This window comes from Salmo salar, chromosome ssa03, assembly GCF_905237065.1.
Source record: "Salmo salar chromosome ssa03, Ssal_v3.1, whole genome shotgun sequence".
NCBI classification, from domain to species: Eukaryota; Metazoa; Chordata; class Actinopteri; order Salmoniformes; family Salmonidae; genus Salmo; species Salmo salar.
This window is the reverse complement of record NC_059444.1, coordinates 42,482,802-42,492,829: the sequence shown is the minus strand read 5'-3', so window position 1 is coordinate 42,492,829 and position 10,028 is coordinate 42,482,802. Positions and strand designations below refer to the sequence as shown.

Below are 10,028 nucleotides of genomic sequence, written 5' to 3'. Positions count from 1 at the left end.
GGAGACAGTATTGTAGTGTAGCGATACGACTCGACTCCACTCCAGCTGGAGACGGTATCGTAGTGTAGCGATACGACCCCACTCCAGCTGGAGACAGTATCGTAGTGTAGCGATACGACTCCACTCCACTCCAGCTGGAGACGGTATCGTAGTGTAGCGATACGACCCCACTCCAGCTGGAGACGGTATCGTAGTGTAGCGATACGACCCCACTCCAGCTGGAGACGGTATCGTAGTGTAGCGATTCGACCCCACTCCAGCTGGAGATGGTATCGTAGTGTAGCGATACCACTCCACTCCAGCTGGAGACAGTATCGTAGTGTAGCGATACGGCCCCACTCCAGCTGGAGACGGTATCGTAGTGTAGCGATACGACTCGACTCCACTCCAGCTGGAGACGGTATCGTACTGTAGCGATACGGCCCCACTCCAGCTGGAGACGGTATCGTAGTGTAGCGATACGACTCCACTCCACTCCAGCTGGAAACGGTATCGTACTGTAGCTATACAACTCGACTCCACTCCAGCTGGAGACAGTATCGCAGTGTAGCGATACGACCCCACTCCAGCTGGAGACAGTATCGTAGTGTAGCGATACGACCCCACTCCAGCTGGAGACGGTATCGTAGTGTAGCGATACGACCCCACTCCAGCTGGAGACGGTATCGTAGTGTAGCGATACGACTCCACTCCAGCTGGAGACGGTATCGTAGTGTAGCGATACAACTCGACTCCACTCCAGCTGGAGACAGTATCGTAGTGTAGCGATACGACTCCACTCCACTCCAGCTGGAGACAGTATCGTAGTATAGCGATACGACTCGACTCCACTCCAGCTGGAGACAATATCGTAGTGTAGCGATACGACTCGACTCCACTCCAGCTGGAGACAGTATCGTAGTGTAGCGATACGACTCGACTCCACTCCAGCTGGAGACAGTATCGTAGTGTAGTGACTCGACTCCACTCCAGCTGGAGACAGTATCGTAGTGTAGCGATACGACTCCACTCCACTCCGGCTGGAGACAGTATCGCAGCTGCTGGTGGCTCAACACAATTAATATTTTTTCCCTGGGAGAATCGTCCGACGTCACTTGGCGCCGAACATTTCAATCGCATTTCTGCGCAGGTAATGTCCGTGTGGTGTTAGTTTAATTTGAGTGTTAAGCAATGAATTTGCATTTATATACAATTGACCACAATGGAAAACGGCAAGATAGCATGCAGCGAAGCAAGCGTAAGTAACTTTAACGTTTTAGTACAGTCAGTCTCTTCGACATTATCAAAGTAACTTCAAGCGCACTTGAATGTTGTGCTCATGCACAGGTCAATGTGACAAAGCCTTTTACAAAAATGGGACCAACAACACAGATGAACTCAGATTAACAAACAAAAACTCATATCTCAAGGAGGAATGACCTATCAACATGACATTTTCAGAGGTTATACAATAAACGATATCGACCTACTCGCAGTAAATATGATCGCTTCAACAATTCCGCATGCATACTGTTCTAAAGAATCTGAGCTGTTTAACGCGTTAGCTACCTAGTGATAAGCGTTTTGAGTCATGTAGATGAAACCTTGCTTACCTTATCACTCAGGCAATTTTTTATTTTAGCTTGCTCCACAAAACTCATTCCAGACATCAGTGAACATCGAGTTGGTACTCAAACCGTTTATGATTGGACAAAAAAAAAACACCTGAAATGGACGAAGCGTCAAACCGTTCTGGTCCCACTGATTTGTGGGAGCTCCCCGATAGAGAAATGATCGCAAATGGTTTATCAGACATTAACATACCTTATTCACAACCTATTAAGGAAGATATTTATGCACATATTTCAATTCTGTTGATCAAAATAGCACGATTTATAATGTGAGCACCATTATCAAACAGTAGAATTTTCGCTCAACATTCCAGGTTGTCACTAGACCTAACACCCTAATACTGACTCAAAATTCAAGTTGACACCTACCTAAATAGAAATCTAGCTAGCTATGACTCTGTATACCTTTGCCTTTTTTACAGTCCATATTTATGTTTCTGATTTCTCTTCCATTTTCTCTTGCCCTAAAGCTTTCTTCCAGCCCAAAACTGGCAAAGGAAAGCAAAGAGTGAAGGAGAAACTGGAGTGTTTTAAAGCTAGAATCCTTAGTTTCTACATACATTTTTGGACTTATACATTTAATGATGTACAGTACCAGTACACATTTATTTGAGATTATTCAAAGTAGCCACCCTTTGCCTTGATGACAGCTTTGCACACTCTTTGCATTCTCTCAACCAGCTTCATAAGGAATGCCTTTCCAAAAGTCTTGAAGGAGTTCCCACATTTGCTGGGCTCTTATTGGCTGCTTTTCCTTCACTCTGCAGTCCAACTCATCCCAAACCATCTCAGTTGGGTTGAGGTCGTTTGATTGGGGAGAGGTCATCTGATGCAGAACTCAATCACTCTCCTTGGTCAAATAGCCCTTACACAGCCTGGAGGTGTGTTTTGGTTCATTGTCTTGTTGAAAAACAAATGATTGTCCCACTAAGCTTAAACCAGATGGGATGGGGTATTGCTGCAGAATGTTGCGGCAGCCATGCTAGTTAAGTGTGCCTTGAATTCTAAATAAATCACTGACAGTGTCACCAGCAAAGCACTCCCACACCACCACTCCTTCTCCATGCTTCACGGTGGGATTCACACGTGGAGATTATCCGTTCACCTACTCTGCATCTCAAAGACCCGATGGTTGGAACCAAAAGTCTCACATTTGGACTCATTAGACCAAAGGACAGATTTCCACCAGTCTAATGTCCATTGCTCGTGTTTCTTGGCCCAAGCAAGTCTCTTCTTCTTATTGGTGTCCTTTAGTAGTGGTTTCTTTGCAGCAGTTTGACCACGAAGGCCTGATTCATGCAGACTCCTTTGAACAACTGATGTTGAGATGTGTCTGTTACTTGAACTCTGAAGCATTTATTTGGGCTCGTAACTCAAATGACCTTATCCTCTGCAGCAGAGGTAACTCTGGGTCTTCCTTTCCTGTGGCGGTCCTCATGAGAGCCAGTTTCATCATAGAGCTTGATGGTTTTTGCGACTGAAGAAACTTTCAAGGTTCTTGACATTTTCCACATTGACTGACCTTCATGCCTTAAAAAGTAATGATGGACTGTCGTTTCTCTTTGCTTATTTGAGCTGTTCTTGCCATAATATGGACTTGGTCTTTTACCAAATAGAGCTATCTTCTGTATACCATCCCTACCTTGTCACACCAACTGATTGGCTCAAACGCATTAAGAAGGAAAGCATTTCCACAAATTAACAAGGCACACCTGTTAATTTAAATGCATTCCAGATGACTACATCATGAAGCTGGTTGAGAGAATGCCAAGAGTGTGCAAAGCTGTCAAGGCAATCGGTGGCTACTTTGAAGAATCTCAAATATATATTTTGATTTGTTTAACACTTTTTTTTACACTACATGATTCCATATGTGTTTTCATAGTTTGTCTTCACTATTCTACAATGTAGAAAATAATAAAGAAAAAGGGAAAAACCCTGGAATGAGTAGGTTTGTCAACTTTTGACTGGTACTGTTGATTCTTTAAGAATATACCTTGGAAATGCCTCAAGCTTAAACTGTACCCCATCAGAACCCAAAATATACACTCTTTGCATCAATGTTTGTGAAGAACTTTAAACAAACACTGTATAGCCTGAACATGGTTACAACTATAATTTCGATTAGTCATTGCATCCATAGGTGTCTATGCATTTGAGTGGTTACAATTCCGCAGGCCCATCGCTCAGCTTTATAAACTCAGCAAAAAGAATACCGTCCTCTCACTGTCAACTGCGTTTACTTTCAGCAAACTTAACATGTGTAAATATTTGTATGAACATAAGGTGCAACAACTGAGACATAAACTGAACAAGTTCCACAGACATGTGACTAACATAAATGGAATAATGTGTCCCTGAACAAAGCAAGGGGGGGGGGGGCAAAAATCTAAAGTAACAGTTATGCAGCTGGTGGCCACACCAGATACTTAAGTACTGCAGTGCATCTCCTCCTCATGGACTGCACCACATTTGCCAGTTCTTGCTGTGAGATGTTACCCCACTGTTCCACCAAGGCACCTGCAAGTTCCCGGACATTTCTGGGGGGAATGGCCATAGCCCTCACCCTCCAATCCAACAGGTCCCAGATGTGCTCAATGGGATTGAGAACCGGGCTTTTCGCTGGTTATGGCAGAACACTGACATTCTTGTCTTGCAGGAAATCACGCACAGAACGAACAGTATGGCTGGTGGGCACTGCGTTCATCCACCTCTGGCCTGCTGGCCCCCCTACCTCTGAGGAAGCACAGTTCCCGCTCAGCCCAGTCAAAACTGTTCGCTGCTCTGGCACCCCAATGGTGGAACAAGCTCCCTCACGACGCCAGGACAGCGGAGTCAATCACCACCTTCCGGAGACACCTGAAACCCCACCTCTTTAAGGAATACCTAGGATAGGATAAAGTAATCCTTCTAACGCCCCCCCCCCCCTTAAAAGATTTAGATGCACTATTGTAAAGTGGTTGTTCCACTGGATATCATAAGGTGAATGCACCAATTTGTAAGTCGCTCTGGATAAGAGCGTCTGCTAAATGACTTAAATGTAATGTAATGTAAATGGTGGCATTGTCATGCTGGAGGGTCATGTCAGGATGAGCCTGCAGGAAGGATACCACATGAGGGAGGAGGATGTCTTCCCTGTAACACACAGCGTTGAGATTGCCTGCAATGACAAGCGCAGTCCGATGATGCTGTGACACCGCCCCAGACCATGATGGACCCTCCACATCGATCCCGCTCCAGAGTACAGGCCTCGGTGTAACGCTCATTCCTTTGACGATAAACGCGAATCCGACCATCAGCCCTGGTGAGACAAAACCGCGACTCGTCAGTGAAGAGCACTTTTTGCCAGTCTTGTCTAGTCCAGCGATGGTGGGTTTGTGCCCATAGGCGACGTCGTTGCCGGTGATGTCTGCCTTACAACAGGCCTACAAGCCCTCAGTCCAGCCTCTCTCAGCCTATTGCGGACAGTCTGAGCACTGATGGAGGGATTGTGCGTTCCTGGTGTAACTCGGGCAGTTGTTGTTGCCATTCTGTACCTGTCCCGCAGGTGTGATGTTTGGATGTACCGATCCTGTGCAGGTGTTGTTACACGTGGTCTGCCACTGCGAGGACGATCAGCTGTCCGTCCTGTCTCCCTGTAGTGCTGTCTCAGGCAATCTCACAGTACGGACATTGCAATTTATTGCCCTGGCCACATCTGCAGTCCTCATGCCTCCTTGCAGCATGCCTAAGGCACGTTCACACAGATAAGCAGGGTCCCTGGGCATCTTTCTTTTGGTGTTTTTCAGAGTCAGTAGAAAGGCCTCTTTAGTGTCCTAAGTTTTCATAACTGTGACCTTAATTGCCTACCGTCTGTAAGCTGTTTGTGTCTTAACGACCGTTCCACAGGTGCATGTTCATTAATTGTTTATGGTTGAACAAGCATGGGAAAGAGTGTTTAAACGCTTTACAATGAAGATCTGAAGTTATTTGGATTTTTACTAATTATCTTTGAAAGACAGGGTCCTGAAAAAGGGCTGTTTCTTTTTTTACTGAGTTTACCTAAACAGACTGGGTGACCACTTTGTTTCAACTGCAGATTCTAGCTTTAAGGCCAGGGGTGACGATGGCAGGTTTGTCACCGGGTTTAACTATCTATACAGGAAACTGGTAACCTGCTTTTGAAGGTGGTGGTAGAGTACTTTTCTGCGTCTCAAATGGCACATATTGCAGTACTTTTGACCAGAACTCTATGCGTCCTGGTCAAAAGTACTGCACTACAAAAAGGAATAGTGTTCCACTTGGGATCTAGCCATTGCTTTGATGACAAAGCAATTAGCTGTGGCGAAAGCAAACAGACTGGTCTAGGATGATATGATAATTTGTTGCAGTGTCTGTCTACATATTTTTTTTCATCCTTGTGTCATGACGTGGCCCTTTTTGGGTATAGCTAGTGGCTTTTCTCACTCAGTTATCTCAGGTCTGTTATCTCAGGTCGTAAATTCCTGGAGGAGACTCTCTCCCCCTGGCCATACAGAAAGAGACACATAGCCATGTGAAATCCTTTGTTCTCTCTAACTCCTAAATCCCCAAAATGGGGATTTGATCCACAAGGTCCACTTGTGAGGAGGTGGGAATAGTCCGTGGACACTTAAGGGACGGGTATGACGAGTGTGTTTCATTTGGTGACCTCCGAGAGGACAGGAAACACACAACTAGATCTCTGAATATGTAAATTTCTCAACAATGGGGTTTGCATCTAATAACGTGTATAAAATGAATGAGTAAAGATGAAACTATTTGTGAAATGTAACATGATAAACATTTAATGAAGGAGAATTGTATTCCCTTTAAAGTTTAACCAAGTCATTGCCTCGCCCCTGTGAGCACAGACATGATCTGGCGTAATGGAACAGCCCTTTTCTACTGTTACGAATAAAACCCCCTCCTGAGGAAATCCTCTTCAAACCACAAAAACCTCAGTGGTTGCAATGGTTGTTGAATTCCAAACCATACCACGTGGCGCATTGGCTACACGGGTGGAAATGGTTCAACTCTGAGACTATCGATCCCGACAGAATAAGAGCAAATCTTAAACCTGCATATTTAGTTCATAGTTCATGTAAATTCATGTTAGCAGGCAATATTAACTAGGGAAATTGTGTCACTTCTCTTGCGTTCATTGCGCGCAGAGTCAGGGTATGTGCAAAAGTTTGGGCCGCCTGGCTCGTTGCAAACTAATTTGCCAGAATTGTACATAATTATGACATAACATTGAAGTTTGTGCAATGTAACAGCAATATTTAGAATTATGGATGCCACCCGTTGGCTAAAATACGGAACGGTTCCGTATTTCACTGAAAGAATAAATGTTTTGTTTTCGAAATGATAGTTTCCGGATTTGACCATATTAATGAGCTAAGGCTCGTATTTCTGTGTGATATTATAATTAAGTCTATGATTTGATAGAGTAGTCTGACTGAGCGGTGGTAGGCAGCAGCAGACTCGTAAGCATTCATTCAAACAGCACTTTCCTGCATTTGCCAGCAGCTCTTCGCTGTGCTTCAAGCATTGCGCTGTTTATGACTTCAAGCCTATCAACTCCCGAGATTAGGCTGACAATACTAAAGTACCTATTAGAACATCCAATAGTCAAAGGTATATGAAATACAAATGGTATAGAGAGAAATAGTCCTATAATAACTACAACCTAAAACTTCTTACCTGGGAATATTGAAGACTCATGTTAAAAGGAACCACCAGCTTTTATATGTTCTGAGCAAGGAACTTAAACGTTAGCTTTTTTACATGGCACATATTGCACTTTTACTTTCTTCTCCAACACTTTGTTTTTGCATTATTTAAACCAAATTGAGCATGTTTCATTATTTATTTGAGACTAAATTGATTTTATTGATGTATATTTATTGATTTATATTAAGTTAAAATAAGTGTTCATTCAGTATTGTTGTAATTGTCATTATTACAAATATATATTATATTAAATATATATATATTTTTTTTAAATCGGCATTGTCTTTTTTTTGGTCCTCCAGTAATCTGTATCGGTGTTAAAACCATAATCGGACGACCTCTACGGACAACCGCCGAAACAGCTATTCTATGAGAACATTTTGGAATGGTACTCTGAAGTATCCATTTTAACCACGAAAGACTTGATCTTCAAGGAAGCAGAGAGCCTCGTATGAACTCTCCAACAGACAGACGGACGATTCCAACAGAGATCACGACGACACACTGAGCGTAAATATATATTGATTGCAGTTATTCCCGAATGAGTGAGCATTCATGTGGAAAGGTTTAGCATTTCAATTAATATAATTATCAACTGTGTAGTGATTCCTTTTGTTTGCCTTTCCCGCTGTTCTCAGTCCACAACCACTTCCCTTTGTCCACCAAGCCGTCATATCGGCTTAGCCCACTAGGGAACCTCCCCTATCATTTCCTTGTAACCATATCTACTGTTTGTTTGTTTATGCATTTCTGTGATTATTTAGTTAGTAAATAAATGATTAAGACAATTGGTGTATGGATGATTCATAGTAAAGGCTGGGTTCGTGCAGATAAACAACAATTTACGACGTTTGGAATGAGACTAACATGAGGTAAAGAATAATTCATTAATTAGACTAATTGATCAGATATTAAATTATCTGAAGAGTTATATTAGGAAAATTATAACTTTAATCTGAAGATTTTCCTTGGTGCCCTGACTTCCTAATTAATTACATTTACATGATTAGTTTAATCACCTAATAATAATTACAGAGGAGGGATTTGACAAACAAGTCTTCACTTTTAATGATGCCAAAGACACGACACTTGTTAGACCTGTCAAAAGTCCTCTCAAAGTGCAGAATGGAGTCCACAACGAGCCTGATTCGCAAGTAAAAAAGTTCAGTAAACGCAGTCATCAGATCCTGGACAGTGATGAGGCTCCAGTCGGGAAAGAACAGGCAGTCAAACAGGAACAAGAGGACAGGGCTGTCCTACCCAAGAAGAAAAAGGTAGCTACTACATTTCCCACCACATTTCCTTCTCTATGTAAACCATCTCTAATAAGGAGATTTTTTGCACACCCTGCACTGGGCCTGTATTCACAAAGCGCCTCATAGTAGCTTCAGGTCCCCCCTGCCATGTAATCTTATTCATTAGAATCTAAACGGCAGAACGGGTTCTAGATCAGCACTCCTACTTTGAGACACTTGATACATATGGCCCCTGGTCTATGCAATTAAAGACGAGGCAAAGTGTGTGTGCACGCACACGTTTGTATGTATATAGATCTGAGTAAGAACTTTTGTCTTTCCCCCACAGGATGAAGTATTCAAGGCAGTCCCCACCCCCTTGTACCCTGCTGCTGCTGCTGTCACTCCTGCTACACCGGTGACCCCAGCTGCCTCACCTGAAACTGCCACGTCCACCTCACCTTCAGTAATACTCAAGCGCCGGACCGGTCAGTCTCTAAACAAGTCCATCAGCCTCTAATAACACGCTGTTAACCTCACTAGGGTAGGGGGCACTATTTTCACCTCCGGATGAAAAGCGTGCCCAAAGTAAACTGCCTGCTACTCAGGCCCAGAAGCTAGGATATGCATATAATTAGTAGACTTGGATAGAAAACTCAAAAGTTTCTAAAACTGTTAAAATAATGTCTGAGTATAACAGAACTGAAATGGCAGGCTAAAACCTGAGGAAAATCCATCCAGGAAGTGCCATTATTTTGAAATGGCTGTTTTTCCAATGAAAGCCTATCCACCATTTAAAGGGATAGGACCCAGATTCCGTTCCCTATGGCTTCCACTAGTTGTGAACAGTTTTCTGACACAGGCTTTCTGATACAGGCTTTTATTCTGAAAAATTAGGGTGAATGACAACTCTCAGTCAGTGGATAGTGGGATGTCCCCAGAGCTGTTTCCTGCCCGTGACCGAGAGCGCAATTTTCTTGTGTTTCTTTTATATTGACGACGCTATTGTCCGGTTGAAATATTATCGATTATTTAGGCTAAAAACAACCTGAGGTTTGATTATAAACATCGTTTGACATGTTTCTACGAACTTTACGGATACTATTTGGAATTTTCGTCTGCCTCTTGTGACCGCATTTGAGCCATTGGATTACTGAACAAAATGCGCCAACAAAATGGAGGTTTTTGGATATAAAGAGGAACTTTATCCAACAAAACGAACATTTATTGTGTAACTGGGAGTCTTGTGAGTGCAACCATACGAAGATCAAAGGTAAATGATTAATTTATTGCTATTTCTGACTTTCGTGACTAATCTACTTGGCTGGTAACTGTATGTAATGTTTTGTGTGTTGAGCGCTGTCCTCAGATAATCGCATAGTTTGCTTTTGCCGTAAAGCCTTTTTGAAATCTGACATGGCGGCTGGATTAACAACAAGTTAAGCTTTAT

At 43.0% G+C, this 10,028-nt stretch overlaps 1 pseudogene; it reads left to right on the top strand.

Moving 5' to 3' along the window:
* Positions 1 to 1,201: 1,201 nt before the first annotated feature.
* Positions 1,202 to 10,028, top strand: part of LOC106600468 (DNA ligase 1-like) — a 42,771-nt pseudogene continuing 33,944 nt past the window's right edge.